Below are 22,374 nucleotides of genomic sequence, written 5' to 3' on the forward strand. Positions count from 1 at the left end.
AAGATTAAAGTTATTTCTTGAAAGAAAAAATAGGTTTAAATAACTACATTCTGATTTCTCTTGCCACTAAACTATTCACTAATATAGGTAGTTCCAATAATCCAGGGTTCCCTTAGATATCAATAAAAAAAGAACATTTAAAAAATGCACATTTTTACAGCCCAAGTTATCCTTTAATGTCCCTATTTTGCTAGACAAGTTTAAGTACATCTGAACATATTTTATATAATAAAAATTTAAAATGGCCGGTATAATTGTTTAGAAAACCACAAGAGTCAATTACATAAGAATATCAGAAGTTGTATAATATTTTATTAAAAGTATTTTAGTCATCATTATTTCCAAAACTATGAATTAGCCCAATTTCTTGGCTATTATTTTAATTTAGCCATTCTTCAATCACTTTAAAAAGATAGCTAGAGATCAAAGTGTAGATATGACATCCTGAAACCACTGCCATTCTAAATGAACAGTAATCAGAATTTATCTAGAGAGCTCTACTTAACCTCTGCTCACTACTCAGCTAAACAGTTCCAGTGGAAAGTAGGTCTGGAAGCAGAGCCAAGCAAATGAAGGTAAAAAAAATTCTTTAGAATAATCTTTGTACTTGACCATCAAAATAAACTTTATCTGACCTATCACTTCAATTTGGGGCATAACATGAAGTTATGTTGTATGGTAGGTGCAGCTGGTAATATCTCTGTGATTTATTTCTAGATATACAGGTATATGACTAATTCTTGAACATTTCCCAGGTCTCCTTACTGATGTGTGATATTATCTTAAGAAATAATCATGTCTTCAAATAATAATCATAGTGATAAAATGGGGAAAGTCATAACTTTACTTGTCCCAGCTGCTGATAGAAGATCTATCATTAGAAAAATCACACTTGGAAACTGTTTGGGATGTTTGGAACAAAAATTAGGATAGATAGGTGTATTAGCTAGCTGCTGATAAATACATACCCAAGATTGTCAATAAAAAGAGGTTTAATTTCTACCCAAGACTGGGAAGAAAAAGAGAACTTACACTTCCACATGGCTAGGGAGGCCTCACAATGATGCAGAAGAAAAGGAGGAGCAAGTCATGTCTTTCATGGATGGCAGGAGGCAAAGAGAGAGCTTACATAGGGAAACTTTTTTTTTTTTTTTGAGACTGAGTCTCGCTCTCCCACCCAGGCTGGAATGCAGTGGCACAATCTTGGCTCACTGCAGCCTCTGTCTCCTGGGTTCAAGTCATTCTCCTGCCTTAGACTTCCTAGATGGGATTACAGGTGCACGACACCACGCCCAGCTAATTTTTGTATTTTTAGTAGAGATGAGGTTTCACCATGTTGGCCAGGTTGGCCTTGAACTCCTGACCTAGTGATCTGCCTGCCTCAGCCTCCCAAAGTGCTGGGATTACAGTCATGAGACACTATGCCTGGCTGGAAACTCCGATTTTTAAAACCATCAGATCTCATGAGACTTATTCACTGTCAGGAGAACAGCACAGAAAAGTTCCGCCCCGTAATTCAATCACCTCCCCCAGGTTCCTCGCACATGTGGGAATTGTGGGAGTTACAATTCAAGGGGAGATTTCGGTGGGGACACAGCCAAGCCCTATCAATGGGAAAGAAAGAAAGGTCACCAGAAGAATCTAAGAGGTTACTTGAACTGAGCAGTGTCATTGACTCAGGTTTCTCTTCCCTTCCACACTAAGGCTTTGACTAATTCAGAAGAATCTGCATTTAAGTAGAAATCAGAGGAACCAAGTTATCAAAGAATCTTCAGTTTCTTTTGAATTCATAATGTCAGATATTAAAGTAGTAGGCAATGCCACATCTTAAACATTCTCAGAGAAAGAGACTTTTAGATAAGCACCTTCGTGATCAACAAAATGTTCTGCAGCCATGCTTCTCACAGTTTAACAAGAATATGAACCACCTGGTGGATTTAATTTAAGTATATATTTTAACTGAAAAATCTGAAGAAATCATGCATTTCTAGCAAGATCCTGTGATGGCAGCTCTGTGTTTTGATCACACGTATCTTCAATGCTCTCCTGGGTTAGCTCTCTCCTAACATTATAAAAATAAATATTTTGGCCGGTTGCGGTGGCTCACGCCTGTAATCCCAGCACTTTGGTAGGCCGAGGTGGGTGGATCACCTGAGATCAGGAGTTCGAGACCAGCCTGGCCAACATGGCGAAACTCCATCTCTACTAAAAATACAAAAATTTGCCAGATATGGTGGTGGGTGCTTATAATCACAGCTAGTAGGGAGGCTGAGGCAGGAGAATCGTTTGAACTCAGGAAGCAGAGGTTGCAGTGAGCTGAGGTTGCACCATTGCACTCCAGCCTAGGCAACAACAGCAAGACTCCATCTCAAATAAATAAATAAATAATAAAATAAATATTTTACTATGAATTATTAGACATAATTATTTATATTACTATAAATTAGTAGACATAATTACTATAAATTAGAAGACAGATGTACCAGAGATTTGTAATTAAGGGCTTTATTCACAATGATTTTCTCCTGTTTTTGATATGTAATGTGTTTAGTCATGCAATCACAGAGATGTGTCACCATTCCTGACTTCCAGAAAACCATCTCAAAAAAAAATCTTATATTGAAAAATTAAGGGAGGAGAATTATTAGAAAGAATAATCCTGATAAGAAAAAAGAAAAGTAAGGGGAAAAAAAGAGAGTTAAAAAAGAGGAAGAAGCAGATTCTAAATCTTTTTACCTTAGTCACTTCAACACTGCTCTTTTAAAATATCATGTCTCACCACCATCCATCCTGATGCTATTTGAGAATCAAGCTCTAACAACTTGGCATTTCACACACATAGTCTCATTTAATTTCACAATGACTCTGCCAGAGTTTTATAAAAGGGAAAAATATAGTTCAGAAAGGTTAAGTTACTTGAGAAACCTAAAAATTGGCAGAGCTCTTATTTGAAGCCAAGTCTTTTGTCTTTAAAACCTAAGTACTGTGTTCATGACTCTATTCTGGGGGAAAAGGTGATCAATGTCTACCAAAAAAAAAAAAAAAAATCATTTTCCTGTTTGACAGCCTTGACCAGAGCACTTCTCTTTGGAACTTCAAAGAAGATACTTTTTTTTGGCAGTCCTAGGCTTAATTCACCTGTTTCAGACACAAGGAACCATACAAATAAAGTGAGTAAAGTGCAATCTCAAGGGAAAATCTATTTGAGTACCCTGAAAGGGACGCTTCCTCTGGAAGTAACAGAAGCTTCAGGATGGGAACAGTAATGGGAGAAAGTAGCTACATTTTGATGGAAAGAAGATAACAGATTTCCCTCTTTTGCTTAATTTTCCAATCGCAAGAATGATATTATTTAAAGGACATAATTACCCATTAATAAAGGAAAAAAATTGTGACAGAGTAAAATTACATTAATATCAATATGATGTATGGAATAGACAGTAGTAAAGTAACGATACAGTGCTTAAGTCTGACTGTTAGCTGTTTTATTTGGACTTGTTATGAGCAATTTTATGTGGCCCTTTGAAACGGCCACAAAATGCCCAGATATTTGGTTGAACATACACTGGGTATGTTAGTTAAGGTGTTCTGGATGAGAGTAACATTTGTACCAGTGGACTGAGTAAAGCACACTGCCCTGCTTAAGTGGGTGGACCACATCCAATAAATTGTTAAGCTTGAATAGAGCAAAAAAGACACTACGAGAGAATTTTGTTTCTACCTGACTGTCTTCAAGCTGAGATGTCTGTCTTCTTCTGCCTTTGGACTTGGTTTTGGACTGGAACTATACCATTGGCTTTCATGGGTCTCTGGCTTGCTACCTGCAGATTTTGGAACTTCTCGGCCTCTAAAACCACATAAGCCAATGTCTTATAACACATACATACATACTATTGGCTTGGTTTCTCTGAGTAACTCAGAATAACATAGCTTACTTCTGAATGTGGGATTTCAGTGCAATATTTCTGAAAAACTGCACACATGTAAATCTTTGCTTATTTCATTCTACCTTTTCCAATTAGTAAATATTTCAGGTTCATGATGAAGTCACAATATTTTTGCAGGTCATAATAGCTTGCTTGAAACTAATAGATGAAAATATGACTTTAGAAATATAGAGCATTTATCTATACATTAGTGCGGAAAGTTTCCACTAACAGACACTTGGCCCACCTTTCTCTTTACTCTCATTTAGTAGTTTTTATGTCCTAATGAGACTCAAAGTAACCAAGCTTAGGGAACAGAGTGTTTGACACATTCCTAGGAGGTGCGATGGATGTCACAAAGCCTGTAGGCATTTTGGAAATAGGCTGTAGTCTTACTGTACATGAGTTGTATGGACAAAATGTAATAAGGCAAAAACCTTTTCCCTAGTCCAATATTTCTAAAGCTGTCCCTAGCTTAAATATCCTTCCATCACCTAATTTACATTCATAAAATTTTAGGTGACATTATTAAGGGTCATGCAAAGGCCAGAGAAACCAATAATTGCTTTTACCACTATATTAAATTATTCTTAGAAAATTTTAAAATTCTAAGTCATGCAGTACCATCTCATGAGCATGACTGGTTGTCAAAATTATATTCAGGCCTTACTCTCATAAATTTTTCATATTCTCAAGAGAAAAAATGGCTAAGTATTTTAAAAATACATTGATATATAGACAAGGAAATGCATCATCAATTGTTGAAAAAAGGGTATATCCAATTTGGAGGAAATATTCTGAACTATTTGTTAAGTCGATGTAACCTGAAAAAAATGATATATTATAAAAAATTGTTGCTTCTTTTTGCTCTGAATTAGGTGTTAATGCTGGTAATACCCATTAACAAATGTCCAGTGTCCAGCTGGCTTCCTTAATTTTTTTTAGATAGCTTTATTGATATATAAAAGTGCAGCTATTTAATGTATACAATTTGATGAGTTTGAGCATGTGCATATGCTGGTGAAACCATCATTATTTAGTTTTTTAAACTTGATGTCCTTCTCTAATACATTTGTGTGCTCTTAGGAGGGAAATCAGTCTCTGTAGGATGTTATCTCTGGAGAGTCAGGGAGAGATAAGGCAGTAGGCAAGTTCAATGGCAGAACTGTAAGTTGGCCAGGTCCCTGTTTACTATTTAGACAGTTGCATCTATTGAATCTAATTAAGAAAAGGGAACCAGTCTGGGAAAAAATAAAGGTGATAAACTTCCCTGAGAACCATTAAGTAACTTTAGACAACTAAAACTCTGTAGATTTCAGTCAAGTCGTTAAAGAAGGAATCGTGTGCGGGTATAACGAATGCACAAGATGCAGGCAGTGAAAACATTCAATCTCAAAGATGCAGCCTTATAATTAACTACTGTCTTAGAGATGAAAATAAGAAAATAACGGGCCCAGCTCTACCACAGCGAGAATTTACTGTGCAGGTTATAGGCCTTGGCCTCTGCATCCTGCATCCTGTCTAAAATTGAAATTGCTGTCAATGAAACTCATAAGTTACAAACCAAGTAAACTTAAGTACCCAGAGGTAAGTCTGTTTCTTAGAAGCTGAGAGGTTTACAAAGCTGGGAAGACTTAGAATTAAATATAAGAGTGATTAAATTAATCCAGTTTATAGAATGGACATCTTTTGTATGGTTGTTAGAAACACTCTTTGTATGGTTGTTAGAGTGTTTAAAATATTTAACAGCATAGGAATGTTGGCAAATATTACCAATTTTCTTATCAATATATTCTCACTTATTACACTATTTCTAAGAGATTTTTAAGTATTTGGAGAATGTGCTTTTTCTGCTTGTTAACATCAAGTTCTTGAAGTCATGGAAAATAAAATTATAAGCATTAATATAAATGTAGTTAATTAACTGATTGTTTAAGGGTATTCTATTAAATTTGAGATAATCAGACAATAACTAAACTTTCTTCAAAACAAATGTTTTATTTTACATAAAATTTATATATTTATAAATAGTTAAGCCATAATTAAAGAATATTAGCCCTTTTAAACTTGTCATTTCAATGAAGTAATAAACTCCATGTAATTCTAAATAGTTTTTTATACATATAAGCTTCTCTCAGTCACAAAAAGATCTTACATTCTTAAAAAAAGATTTTTATAGTTTGTTTAATAAGGGGTGTATGTGGATAATAAATATTACTATTCGTATTTTAAGCCAAAATAACAACAATCATAATGATAGTAATACAAATTATGTATTTTAAAATTATGGAAGTGCTAAAGCACTGGAAATTAAGGGGCTATTTTAGGCTTTTTGCTTCTAGGTCACACCACTGCAGCTGAAATTGAGATTTAGGTAAATGTTTCTGCTTTGGTTAGTATCATTGCGGCAATCACACTGCACCACACCACAAAACTAGAGGCTAGGAAATCCAGCAACTGCTAACACTCTATTTTGCCAAAGTCTGCTATTTTATCCAAGATGAAGCTTTCTGAATCTGATGCAAGTGTCTGAAAGAGGAGGTATGGTAATATAGAATTTAACCTTCCTCCTCCTTCAAGTAGAGGAAGGGTAGCATGAGGGTTGAGAGGGCTACACGATCATCATGCACATGAATGATTAGAAAGTTTCCAAGTGTCCAACAAGTATGAGGGATAAAGATTTTTTTTTTTTACTTTAATTTCTGGGACATGGGCAGAATGTGTGGGTTTGTTACGTATGTACACATGTGCCATAGTGGTTTGCTGCACCTCTCAACCCATCATCTAGGTTTTAAGCCCTGTATGCATTCGGTATTTGTCCTAATGCTCTCCCACCCATCGGCCCCTACCCCCCGTCAGGCCCTGTGTGTGATGTTCCCCTCCCTGTGTCCATGTGTTCACATTGTTCAACTCCCACTTATGAATGAGAAGATGCAGTGTTTGGTTTTCTGTTCCTGTGTTATTTTCTGAGAATTATGGCTTCCAGCTTCATCCTGCAAAGGATATAAACTCATTCGTTTTTATGGCTGCATAGTATTCCATGGTGTATATGTGCCACATATTAGAAATAAAGATTTTTTTAAATGCCTGAACGAAATGTGTTTTGACATTGAAACTTTTACAGATTGAGAGGTGCTTATTTTGAAACAATTAATTTTAGAAGGGCTATCTGTAAGAAGGCACTTTGTTTTAGCAGTTATACAAAGCAACATCATTAGGCAGCATAAAACACAATCAGTGCATCTTCAAGTAACGTGAGAAACAGATTACACATCTCCTTATCCTAGTGCTAAGTCTGACATCTTACCTAAACCTCACACCACTTTAGTCTCAGAGCATAGAATTAATATGACTAAATTGAAAAAGACACTTTAATATGTCATCCTTAACAATATTGTTAAAAGACATTATCAAAGTGTTATCTATCAATCCCCTGCTTTGGTGTTGAAAAATATTGTGGTATAGGAATAAAGAAGAGTAGCAGGAAAGGAAACACAACTGAATAATATAAGTAAAAATAAAAATTGGTAATATATTTTGATCCTAAATTATAAAGTTTAAATATGCTCACACAAATTGTGAAGATAGGCTAACATCTGATAATTCTGCTTCTCTGTTATTGGGTTATTCCACATGCAAATGAAAAAAATCTCACAGGATGATGAATTCCACTTAGTTGAAAAATACAGGATCATTATAACAATAGAATAGATGTATATTGACAGTAAGTACACACAAAAGTTGTACCATTAATATTTGATTTATTTAGGCAGACAAATAGAAGATATAAAATGAAATGGAAATCCTATGAGTCAAGAGGTAAAAACTTAACTTTGGTTCAGAGAAGTGTTGCTTTGAAGTCCCGATTTTACTATCTATCTCTTAAAAATCCTAATGTACCTCTAAATGTATGCAGATAGTTTCATTTATAACATCATCAGATAAATTAAGGATATTCAATCATGATTGCCATAAATGTTTCAAGTATTTTTGCAGGTCTTTTAAAATTTATTATTTCAGTTAATGTGGAAATGTTGTTATTTTTATTTATTTTAAACTATTAATCTTCCTCTTACAGCACAACACTTTGAAATGATTTTCTTATTCCAAATTTATTTTCAAGTAACCTACATTAAAATTTTGTTTTGATTTTTTTACATTTAAACTCTACTGCAGCCACAATGTATCTGGACTTATGATATGACTTATTCGTCTCATTTGTGTGTGATTACCCAGCGTTTAACTATTGGTTTTGTGTCATCCATCCCATTTTTTTTCCTATATAGTCTCCTGCCATCATTGCATAGGGACCAATTATTTTTCCCTTGTAACATGGATGTGAAGCTAAAGTTAGCTGAACAGTTACCTGAACATTTTATCACTTTTCTTCAGAAAATTGACATGTATCTTATTTTTTTCTTTTAGCCTTCTGAATGCTATTTCTTTCTCTTCATACTTCAGTATTTTTCTTAAAATTTGCAATAGTTTCCCCGATTTTCCTTGATATTTTATCTATTGTGATTTGGGTTTTTGTTCCATCGTGTACTTTTTCTGTTCAGAAATGGTGTGTGAGTTTACTTTGGTCTAAATCAGTCTCCATTTGGACTTTAGAACATGCTCTCCTGGCAGTAACAGGGATAATTCAGGCCCTGGTCTAATTGCTCCTGTGTAGCAGGCATCATATAATGCAGCTCTACCATACTAAGCTAACTTCTTTTTATTTAATCTTTTTTAAATTTAAACTTTTAATTTGGTCTTTTTATTTTTATTTAATTTTTATATCGCTCCAAGTAGAAGCGATATAAGTTGCTTTAAAGAAGGTAAGGCAGTCTACATTTTTTTTTTTACCAGCCCAGAATACTCAGTCCCTAGTGTTTTCAATTATTTCTCTCCATGATAATTCTTTATGCAAGAGTAATAAACATTATACACATTACTGCTTCAATCATTCGCCTCTATGCTCCACTTTCTTTCCACCTAAACCATAAGGAGTAGAAGACGTGAGGTTGGCAACACCCTGTCTCACTTGGAATGATGTACTTAGACAGTTGGATAGTGAGTTAAACCATTTTCTGGTGGAAGAAAATATTGCGTTTCTAAGTAAACTTAGTGAAGAAATGCCAAATCCATTCCCTACCTACTTGGTGAAAGTTGGTACCAATTTATTTCTAAGAATGAATTGTAATGTTATTATACATATATTTTAATTTTTTTCTTTCCTGGAGTAATTTAACTGGAGTAATCCTCAAGTTGGACAGACACTTGTATTTTGCATAGTCTCCACATATATTTATGTGATAATGAGGAAAGATACATTAGTGGCTTTTAGCGTGATGTGATTTAAAAGCAAAAGTCCTATTTTTAAATATTGCCTTTTAAATGGAATACAATTCTTCAACAGTGACCAGACAATATAAAATATCACAGGGTTTATATTACCTTGTTCTGTACCATAAAAAAGTATAAAAGCCAGATGATGCTGCGCTAGGTAATTTTGACATCTACATTTTCAAGTTACTGCATATTACACTTCACTGCAGTCTATTTTCCATAATATATTTTTCCCACTTGTTAGTGCTGATTGCTTATGTTTTCCTATATTTGCTCAGTTACATTTTTGAAATAATGTCCATCATCTAATATTTAGCTCTGAACATTCCAACTTTTAAAGCTTGCTACCAAACTATAGTATTTCAAATTCCTTCAGGATCCTACAATTTTGTTATCTTGAATACCTGTCACATATAGAAGATGCTTATTTTCTACAACTAAAAGGGTGATTGGTATATAAAAAAATGGATCACTACATCAAAACCAAGAAAATCCTTTGAAAGGTCATGTTATTTAGGCATCATTGTTCAATGAGTTACTTATTTAACAACATACACTAGTAAAATTTTCCTTATGAGTCTATATCTTGTTCACAAATGGAAAACAAAATATTTTATTATTTTGATATCAGCTCAAATCTTTTTTATTTAATTTTCAACTCTAATATTAAAATTTGTCCCTAAAATTTAAGTTTTATAGCCACATAATCACTTTCAAATTACTCTAAGCAACTTTCAAGTAGCACAATGCCTGGCACCTGATAAGTTCTGTAGTTCCATTGTTCTTTATGCTGACAATATTCTAAAGAATGTCATTTCCTTATTTGGAAGTGTCAATATTTTCTTAACGTATTCTTCTGAAGACATTATTTTTGAACCTATAATTTCTCAATTGAATTTGAACATTTTTAACCATGTATTTCAGCAATTCCAGAGAAAAGCATTTTAGAATTAAGTACTGGTTATCTTTAAGGATCTCTACAAATATTGGACATCAGGTACTTTTTACAAATTGTTGCTCTATTTCTTTACTTAAACACTCACTTTCTTCATGAGAGGAGCCAGAGACCAAGAAACAAACAGAAAATGAATACGGATATTTAGTTTATCCTTGTAAACTGACATTTAGTCTTTGTCTTAAAGTTACACATTTATTTAATTTTTTTTTTTTTTGAGACAGGGTCTCACTCTGTTGCCCAGGCAGGAGTGCAGTGACACCATCTCACTTCATTGAAATCTCGACCTCCTGAGCTCAAGCAAACTTCCCACCTTAGCCTCTCTAGCAGTTGGGACCACAGGTGCACACACCATGCCAGCTAATTTCTGTGTTTTTGCAGACAGGAGGTTTTGCCATGTTGCCCAGACTGATCTGAAAGTTCTGGACTCATGCCATCTGTCTGCCTCGACCTGTCAAAAAGCTGGGATTATATACGTGAGCCACTGTACCCAGCCTATACACTTATTTTCTTCATCATTTTATTCTGTACATAATTGTTAAGATTATTTCATTGTCTTTTTTTTTTTTTTTTTTTGACTGTATGGAATTTTGTTTGCAGAAGAAAGGAGTTAAACTGCTCTCCTGCAGTTCCTTTCACTCCCATTTCCATGAGGTCATTTTCATTGAGGCAGGAAATTTTCCCTGACCCCTTTGTGGGTGGGAACTAGAGAGCACGGGCACTAGGACTAGCCGGCCACTTCCATACCAGCAGGGGCAGACTCCACTCACTTGGTCCTGCTGAGTTCCACCCCTTGCAGGAGGGGGAGAACAGGTGAGCAGGTGCAGGAGCTAGGGCAAGTGCCTTTGGGCACTGGCAGGAGCGAAACTCTGTGAGGCCCTCTGGCAGCATCAAGGGGTTGCCAGTGACCCCTGAAACTCCAGAAAGAGAGTTACAGTCAGTTGTCTTTTAGCTTTGCCATCCACGGAAGGCTTATTTGTTAACAGGTCAGTGGAGGGTCAGTGTGACAGTTTTTTTGCACCGGCACCTGAGTTCTTGTCCAGCATCCGGGAGGAATAAGGTCCTGTAAACAAACTGGAGATGGTAAATGTGTGTAGTTTTATTACCTATGAAAGTGGCTCTCAGTGGAAAGGGGAGCTGGAAAGGAGATGGAAAAGGAAGATAATCTCCCGGAGTCCAACCATCCCTAGCTAGACTCCTCTCCAAAGCTACACCATCAAGCTGTCCCTTTGAAGTCAAGCTGTGCTTCTCTCCAACGTCAAACCATAGTCTCCAATGTCCAGCTGCTTTTCCTCTTCTCCTCCTCTCCTCTGCTGGTGGAGCCTGGGGTTTGTATGGGCACAGGATGGATGGGGCAGAGTGGACCATGGGTGGTTTTGGAAAAGGCAACAGTCGAGCAGGAAGACAGGAATGTATGTTCTCACTTTGGGTCATGGTTCCAGGCTTGAGGGTTAGGGCCCTCACCGGGGAGGCATATCTAACTGCCATTGCAATACGGATGATGACTGGTCTTAGCTACTTCCTGTTGACAGGGGTATTGTTTTGGGGAGAAAAGCAGTCAGAATTCTCCCAGAGGCCTATCTATGGGTCCCTGGCAAAAGGGAATCATTGTCCAAGGGTCCAGTTGCCTGATTGTTCGGAATTTGATGGCCTCTGGGCTAGTAGAAACAATATTTACAAGGTTAAGTATGCATGGATCAAATACGTGTATTATACAAAGAGAGATAAAAGGAGAGAATCTAATGCCAAAGATTACAGAAATAGACATGAAATACACTAATCATTCTGAAAACAACATTGTACCCCATTGTATAAAACACAACAAAGGTAAAGACAGCAAGCACAGGCAAGACTATAAAGAACATATTCATTAAAGGTTTATTATTAACACTTATCTTGTGTGACTTTTATCTTGAGGTCCCCGATCTCGTCACATTGGTACTTTGGGTGCTCTTCTGGGTTAACAGAGGTAACTCTGCCAGCTTTCCAGTTCTTTACTCAGGTATAATGAATCTAAGAATCTATTCCAGTGACCTATTTTAATAGACCGAAGTGGTCATTTTCAGGAGATTCTCTAAAGTACTATCCGGTCCCAGGGCCTGTTTCTGCAGCATTCTCCTGATATCAGGCCTGCCTGAGTAATACATTTATCCTTTAGGATTAGTTGTTGCTTGACTAAATCAGGAGCTAGAGAGATGTGCTTTACCAAGGCCCCTCTTAGCCTTTCCAGGAAGTCAGTGGGATCCTCATCAGATCCCTGGTCTATCATGGATAGCTTGGTATAATTGAGAGGCTTAGATCTAGTGCTACATAAGTCCTCTGTTATGTACACCTGAAAGTGTCTCCTCTTCCAACTTCCAGGAAACAAAGAAGGCAGTTACTTTGTTTCTTCTCCTTCCAGGCATTCCAGTCATTCACCTCATGGTAAATAAATAATGTTGTTTGCTAGGAGAAGACTCCTTATTTTTTAAATATTTTTAGAATTTTCCTGGTTTAGGAATCCTTAAGTTAAACAATCTTAGCCTCTATGGACTTACCGGACTCTAAAGTACATCATTTATGCTGGAGTTTAAAGTGGAGATATTTTATAACCTATATGCTCCCTGCTGTGTGGGGTGCTCCAAGTTATCTAATTAGCAGCCTCATCTATGACTCTGTCCCCAGGAATAAATTCAGTAAGAGGAAAAATGACTTACAAAACCATGTTTGCTATCATAGACATCTTCTTGCTTTGCCTATTACTCTTCAGTGTTTATATCCTTGAAATTATCAGTAAAGCTTGACACTGGAAAAGAGCTCTGATTCATGAGTTTGGTTTGATAGTCTGATCTTTTGTTTTAGCTCAGTCTATTTATTTGTCTTTGCAGTACTCAATCATTCAGAGGACTAGCTTGTCAGTCTATTCTCCTTGAAAATTTGTCTATTTTTCCTTCTTATTTTATCTTTTTATAAAAACAAATGATTTGTAAGCAACATTTTCTGAATGATTTATCTGTCTTCCTCCTCTTTTCTTTATCGTTTATACCAATGATAATCAGCTTCTGATACTTTTCCTCACCCGAATTTCTGTCCTCACTCTCAGGATTCATTTTTATATTAATGTTAAAACTTATTAAAATAAACTTTTGGAATTGAAGGATCCCATAGTCCAAGAAATTCCAAAAGTTTAGAGATATCAACCCTGATATAAAATAAGAGGCCAAACATTTCAAAAGTGAACAAATACAAATAATTTTTTAAAAAGGTACTTTTAAATATGGTAGTTAAAAGTATGCATAACAGGCACAGTAAAAATATAGTGAGTTCTAGACTCAAGGCACTTACTGATTTAGAAAAATTGAGTAAGCAGATATAATCTTTTGAGTAGTCTAGTATTACACATCAGAGAACAGTTAGGAAGTCGTTCAGTGATGGAAATTCAGTTTGCTGCCTTTAGAAAGAACAATCTGAAATCCAACACCTGAGAAGCCATAGTATGAAACATGTGGTAAAGCTACATGGGGAAAAAAACAACAAATTTATAATTTGTAACTTTAAAAAGAACTATGTGGCCAGGTGCAGTGGCTAATGTCTGTAATCCCAGCACTTTGGGAGGCCAAGGCAGGCAGATTGCTTGAGCCCAGGGGTTTGAGACCAGCCTGGGCAACCTTGTGAAACTCCTTCTGTACCAAAAATACACACAAAAAAGTAGCCAAGCATGGTGCACGTGCCTGTAGTCCCAGCTACTTGGGAGACTGAGGCTGGAAGATCATTTGAGCCTGGGAGTCAGAGGTTGCAGTAAGCTGAGATGGCTCCACCACACTGCAGCCTGGGTGGCAGAATGAGACACTGTCTCAAAACATACATACATACATATATACATAGAACATATGTTGTGTAGAAATGTTAAATATTTTATCATAAATTTTATGTCTCAAGTATAGTTTCTAATAATAGTTTCTAAAGTCAATATATTGTGTAAATAATGATGCAATATTGAAGCAAAATGAAACTAACTGCATACTCAGAATTTGGTTAAATTGTTTACTTTCAAAATCTAAATGTCAGTGAATAGGTATTGTATTTCAAATCCAAATATCACACAAAACAGTAAGTATACTCATTATTTACTATTACTTTACCTATATATTTATTTGCTAATGTACTTAAATTAATAAAGTCCAAATGTAACCTGCAACATTTATAAATTAATATTATGCTAAAATAAACAGAATTTCATCGTCTTCCTCAAGGTATGATTGTAAAAATAAAAACATTAGGTTCATTATCAAGTGAGGAATAAATTTTTGGTGAAAAGTTGTCCAAAGGCCACACAAGTTTATTTTTCCTTTTTTTAAATTAAAACTTTATTGCAAGGTAATATGCATTTAATAAAATTTTCTTATATTAGTGTACAATTCAGTGGTTTTAGAACTTTTATCATCCTTACAGGAAACTCTGAGCCCATCAATAGTTACTCCCTTTCCTCCTCTCCTGTCCATGACAACCATTAATCTTCTTTCTGTCTCTACAGATTTGCCTACCATGGACATTTCATATAAATTTAATTATAAAATATGTATGTAACTTGCTGTTACAGTTAGTATGAAGATTTCAAGGTTTCTTCTTGTCATTACATGTATCAGTACTTTATTTGTGTTGTGAAATAATGTTCCATTGTATAGATACATTTTAACCTATTTATCAACTGATGAACATGTGGATTGTTTCCTCTTTGGGTTAATATAAATAATGCTGTTGTAAATTTTCATGTACAATTTCCAGCATGATCACACAATTTTAGTTCTCTTCACCCTTCCCTGGGAATAGAACTGCTGTGTTATATGGTAACTCTATGATTAACAGTGCAAGTGTTTTCCAAAGTAACTGCAGCATTTTATATTTCAGCAATGCATGAGGATTTCAATTTCTCCACATGATGGACAACAGTTGCTATGGCCTGTCTTTTTTATTATAGCCATCTTAGTGGATGTAAAGTGGTATTTTATTGTGGCTTTAATCTGCAATTCCCTGATGACTAATTCTATTGGGCATCTTTTTGTGTACTTCTTTGTTTTAATATCTTCTTTGAAGAGGAAAGGCCTAGTCAAATCATTTGGTTATTTTTTAATTGGCGTATTTGTCTTGTTAATATTGAGTTATATTTTTTGACAGATTCTGAATAAAAGTTCCTTATAAGATACATGATTTGCAAATATTTTCTCCTCTGCTCTGTGTTGAAAGAGGTTTGTTGGTTTTAATATTATTCTGAAGACTTGTGAGGAGATCATTGTTAGCTAAACCAAATGTTTTTATCTGATTCTATCTTTCAATAATCTTTTCTCTCATTGATATTTTGATATTTTTGAAGAACTGCTTGTTTTATTTTTTAGTAACTGCAGTATTTTCGATAGTAAACTATAGCTTTTGTTTCAAGTAAGGCATTTTCATGTATCTTTTTACATTCCATTATATAAAGTTTGTGATTACAGTGCAAAACGTTACCAGTATCTATTTTAATACTGCTATATTCATGTTCCACCTCTCAGAAAGCCTTTGAACTAAATAAAAAATATTGAAGTAATATATTTGAATTGTTTAATGTTTTATTTCCCCTCTTGAGGATTATAAAAATATAGAAAAATTTATTAAACATATACATATTTCTTTAACACAAAAATTTGATATAGTATAAAGCTCTCTGAGTTTAGAGGAGTTTTGTTTGGTAAGCATTTTCAGTAAAAATGAAATAATTGAGTTGCTGGTCTTGGTGATAGAGTATAAATGATTTATTTGAGATCTTTGTAAAGTATGAAATAATCATGTAATACCCACTGATAGTGGTTCTTCCTGGGTTTTACTGTTTCCTTCAACTTTAGTCCTCTTCAACTAATTGGAGCCCTTTAAATTGGGAAATACAATAAATGCATTCAGACTGAGATGAATAGGGTTGAGTGGGAAAAATGGGAATGATGGAAAAGTCTTGGTAGGCTTAGTGGGAACTTCAGGGAGTAGGCTAGGAAGAGGGGAGTCAAGAAAAGAAAATTTGGGTGATTGGTAAATTAGCAAGAAGCATCATTCTCATGCTGCTGACATGAGGAGAAAATAATATTGCACTAAAAAACTTTACTTCAACATTAAAAAATAATAAATAAAAATAATAAAATAGCAAAAATGGTGTTAGAATTACTATACATAAAGTCATTTGTTATAATGGGGTAAGAATACAGTTCTTACAGCAATGTTGATATTAGTGTAATAAAAAAATTGTAAGTCCAAAATGATTGTCTAGGCAACGGATTTATTGATTTTATATCACTCTTTTTAAGAACCAGGTATTTTCTACCATCTGCTTGAAGTTTCAGGAATTTTTGGTGTCCTCTGGCTTTGAAGATTAAATTGGAGATGACTAGGTATAGGACCAGGGTCAAGGAAATACACCGAGAATTTCATTTATGTTACCTAGTTTACCAAGAAAAATAAATACATTTGTATTTCTGGGTTATTTTGTTGCATCACAATTTAAAAATTTCTGTGTAAGACTTTGGAGATACCCAAATCAAATTAGACACCACTATGATAAACCAAAGCTTTATATTCCCAGATTAGAAAATACTTTATAGTAAATGTTCAAAGAAAATGTCTGTAAAACTAGAGTAAAATGATGAATGAACATAGTGTTTCCACACATTTATGCCACTACACTCATACATGAAATGATGGTACAGAAAAGAACTTGTATTTTATGTAGGCCTCATTTAATAGGAAAATTCAAGAGCCACTTGTGATTATAAACTGGCTTTGCTCCAAAAGGGAAGATTAACTTCAACAACATAGGTAACTCTTCATTGATATTTTCAAGTGACCTAGGGTATGATCAACTCAGCAACGCTGATGCAAGTGTTATTAACAATTAGGAAAACAATGGTTCCAGCTTCTAGCATATAAAATATGTACACATGAATACATTAATTTTATTCCTATTTATTACTGCTACTAGTAATGCATCTTAATGTTCTATTGTTCTTCGTTACAATATATTTTCATTCACCTTTTAGAAAGCCTAAAATACATTAATAAATGTCCCCTCATATCATCTGGAGCTTTTTTTTACCAGTTGGAGAAAATAGGTATACAATTATGTTAAACAATTTGATATATATGGCTAAAAAGAGGATTTGATTGTTCTGGTTTGTATCAAATTGCTACAAAGTAAGTAAGTGTAATTTGGAGAAGTCAAATAATTTGTCAATACTTTATGAGGTATTAATCTCAGCCACTAATTACCATAGGTATTAGCTTCCAACTTTATTAATAATCCCTCACATCTATACACATTTCAACCAAACAAAAACCGAATGATGGACAAATAATTCACCACTTACTCATTCTACTTGGTCCATTCTACGTTCCTTCTGTTCATGACTGGCACCGTCATTTATCTAGTTCAAAGTCTGAAAATGGGGGGATCATTCCCGACTCTCCTTAGGTGTTTCATCCCTTATAAGATATGGCCCAGTTCTTACGATTTCACTTTTTTGGTAATTCTAGAATCTTTCCGCTTATATCCTCCTCCACTAACATGATTTTAATCAGATTTATCCTCATCATTTTTTAGATTACTATTATCAATTAACAGACACACCGGTATCCATACTTCCTTGCTACAATTTCCAATGTGTAGCCTAAATTAATTTTCAAAATGTAAATCTGATATTGTCACCAATTCATTTTTATCAATGGTTTATGTTTTGTGTACATATACACACCTACATTTATATACACATATGTACACGTATATTTTGTCTGAATTTTTTAATCTGACTCTTAGTGCCCATTATACTCTTTCCTTTGTCTTTCTTGACACTTTCATTTATGTGTGCTTCTTTCAATTCCTGCAAAATGTCAGGATACCTCTGCCACTGCATATCATTGTGTTCATCTGCCTGGAACACGTTTCCTCTTCTGCATTTGGTTAAATCTCTCAACTTCAAACGTCACTTTTTCCAAAAAGGTTTTATCTGCACCCACTACTGAGACTAACACTACGTATATACCCAAATAGATCACTTATTAGAGCTATAGGTTTACATTGAACTGTGCAATTTTCTCTGTATTCTTTCCTAAAAAGAAAGCAGAGAACATGCCCATTTTGTTCACCATAATGATTAGCTCCTACTGCAAGAGTTGGCATGTGTTAAAGATTCAAATACTTTTTAAATGAATGTGTGCATTTGATCTTGAGTGACTAAATAATCTACTACTATTAATGTCTGTTTTTTAATGTGGTTTCTTATCACACAAACATTTAATAAATTTTCAATTTTGTGGACTTGTAATTTTCTTTTCCTTGCAATTTGAAATGACATACAATACACAATGTATCAGTTTCTTTTTACACACTATTTTTTGAATAAAATTTAAAAAATTCAATTTTTAGACTTAACCCTGAAATCATATGTAATAACTGGGATATTTGAATATTTTTTCATAACACATCAAAAGACTCTTAGTTGTAAACATGAATATTTAGCCTTTTTTTCCTTAGGATTAGTGCCATTGTAAAGAAGCTTCAGAACATTCCTCATTACTAATTTCCTCATTAAAAATCTATGTAGACAGAAAAATCATTGCAATGTGAGAGAACTAAGAATCTGTTTTAACCTTCCTTATCATGGGAACGAGATATCAAAAATTTAAATCACAACCTAGTCTCTGACAGATAGTAAGTACTAAATTGGAATATGTCAAATCCTTTGAAATATTTTTACTGCTTAGTTTCTCCTTCTGTTCCTCATTGGTACCAAATAAAGCACACAGAGGGAACACACTTGAGAAACCAATTGCCAGTGTTAGATAATTAGCTCCCTTATTCCCAAATTTAAATATTAAATTTTAACATATCCATTACAAAATTGTAGAATTATAAGACTAACAAATTGATGCTCATATAGTGTCTAAGTGATAGTTACAATTAAAATTTTCAGAAATAATCCAAGACCCTTGGAAAGATACTATGTGCTTTGATTTTGAAGATTTTGCTTATCACTAATATATTTTAGATAATTTAAGAGAAATTATCTATAATAAATTATTTTAAAAATTGTCTACATACAAACTCTTTTATTTCATGGAAAACTCTACTTAAATAATTTTACATTGAATTATTTAATCAAAGAATTAATCAGTTTGAAATAAAATACAGTACAAATAAAAAATAAACACTTTTACAAAAATATACCAAAAGTATTTCTTTAAAATCTAAACAAGAAAATTGTATTCTGCTATTGGGTAATTTTGTTTCAAATAAAATATTTGAAAATTACTTTTCAGTATATCATTGCTTTTTTAGTTCCTTGTCTTCTCTATGTATCTTGATCTTTCTTCCTGAACATTAAGGAGATGGACTTTGCTGCCTGTGTAGTAACTTCAGACCTTACCTCTTCCTTTTATTAGCTGAGTGACCCTAGGTAATTTGTTTAACCTCTCTGTTGTTGATTGGTATAATCAAGAGACAAATAGTAGTACCTATGAGTAGGCCATTAATAGGTTTAAATAAGTTAGCACAAGTAAGTTATTTCATTTTTGCTGAATAAAATGGAATATGTAATAAATAGATAGAAGATATATAATTATATATGATATAAAAGGTATATCATATATAATATATACTACATATTATATACTACATATTAGATAACATAAATTATATCAATATGTCATATATGTATGTATATATCATATATGATATATCATATAAAATATATCATATATGTCATATAGATATGTTGTATATGATATATGATATAATTTATATTATATATAATATGCAGTATAATAAATCATATATGATATAATTTGTTATATATAATATATGTAGTATATATTCTATAATGTATAATTATATATTATTGTTTATTATTTTATATAACATAATTATACAAAATAATATAATATATAATATATAACATATATAGTCTATATAATTATATAACATATAATTATATGTAATATATTATATATCATATTTTATATTATATACCATTATATAGTATATAATGTAATAAATCATATATTATATGATGTAATATTATAATATATAATAGTTATATATAAATAATGCTACATATAACATTATATTATATATAAATACATATATCATAATTAACATATACAAAAATTATGATATATGTAAATATACTTTAAATTTATAATATATTTATAACATATAAATATAGTTCTTATATATAATAAATATATAATATGTAATATTGCATATTGATAATATATAAAATTATATTATACAATTGTATATTATATATATATGTATAATATATTTGTATAATTATATGGTTTTGATTTCTTAGTTGAAATGTCTTTTACGTTCTAGAGATTATTATGTTTAAAGGTGAATAGCTAAAGCAAGTTAATAGATCAAATAGCTCAATTAAAATTATATACATAATTATATATAATTATATATAATTGGATAAGATATAAAGGTATATCATTATATATATATTATATAGCTTCTATCTATTTATTATATAATAGTAACTTTGTAAAATCTTTTTAACCTAAGTTAAACTGTTGATCAGTGTTGGATGCTCATTCTTCATTAGGCATAAAATAATTCATAAATGACCAAATGATATCATTAAAGTCTTATAAAATGTGAATCAACTATGGCTTTAATATAAAAATACATTGAACATTTAGTTCTAAATGCCAGTCTCATGAAAGCCAGTCATTCACTTTTGCAGTGAATATGACTAAGATATAGGATTTGGCAATAAATAGGAAAGGCACAGTGAAGTGGTTCACAGTGCTATCTCTAGAGTTTTGTGGCTTTGGCTTAGGCTGAGCAATCCATTTCTGTTACTTACTGCTTGTATGCTCTTAGCTTTAGTTCTCTCAACTACGAACCTTGAACAGAGTTCACCCTAAGGCATTCATTGTTATTAAGAAAGTATGTTCTAATAATAAGCACAAACTAAAGGATCACTATTGCTCTATTAATGGTGAAAACCACAAGGAACCAAGCATCAGCAGATTAGACTACCAAAATATAATGATTTTGATTTCTTAGTTGAAATGTCTTTTAAGTTCTAGAGATTACTATGTTTAAAGATGAATAACTAAAGCAAGTTAATAGATCAAATAACTCAATTAAAATATATTTTTATAATTTGTTTATTTTAATTAAGTAATTATAAAATTTCCAGTTTGAGTACATATCTTTACATACAATAGATATGTGAAAAATAATTCTTTGTTAAGATACCTCATTTTCTAATTTGGTAGATTTATATAAGATAATTTAATATCTTTAGGATTTTGAAAGGAAGATATAAAGCAGGTCTATTAGTACTGTGTTATTCATTCCACGAATTTGATCCATCTGTCATACATTTGATAATAAGTAAATTAGAGAAATTACATGCTGAATGACAATAAATTACTCAAAATGACATCAATACATTGATTTCTAATTCTTCTAATTACAATACATTCTTCTAATATGGGCAAATAGTTGATTGGGTTTTGTGAATTTAGAAGTTATTTATATTAGCATTGCTGTCCCTTAGAATTTGTAGGAAATATTCTTTAGTTATGAAGAAACACTGACATTAACTTTGTTAATCTAAAAATAATTTTATTATTATGAATAGTAAGATTAACATTGTGCTGGCCACTGCTTTAAGTCAAGTACCTACATCCTAGATATAGTAAGGCATTAGCACGAAGGAAACACGCATATACTGCCACTCATGAACTACTATGCATGCTGCTATAAATGTGATCATTTGGTCCTATTACTTAACAGAAAGATCTAGAGAATCACAACTTTGCAATAAACCTACACAACCTATTCCAATGCCATCTTGCTTCTGAGGTTTTCTACCTATTTTTATTTAAGGACATTTATCATCAGAATAATGAGAAATTACTACATCCAGACTTCATAGTAAGAAGTAATTTTCATAAAATGTGGCACTATTTGTCATAGCATTCCTCTGAAGTCAACATCATTACAAAGTAGATGGAAAAACTAAAGAGGTTAATTGTCTAATGACACATGCAGTCATTAGCTGACGAGGAAAGGACTGTGATCACCCAGCTTACTGGTTCCCGTGGCCAATAAAATAAGAAACGAGAAGCACCGAGTGCTTTCGCTTTTGA

The sequence above is a fragment of the Trachypithecus francoisi genome, unplaced genomic scaffold (genome assembly GCF_009764315.1).
Source record: "Trachypithecus francoisi isolate TF-2019V2 unplaced genomic scaffold, Tfra_2.0 Lachesis_group18, whole genome shotgun sequence".
Classification (NCBI taxonomy): Eukaryota; Metazoa; Chordata; class Mammalia; order Primates; family Cercopithecidae; genus Trachypithecus; species Trachypithecus francoisi.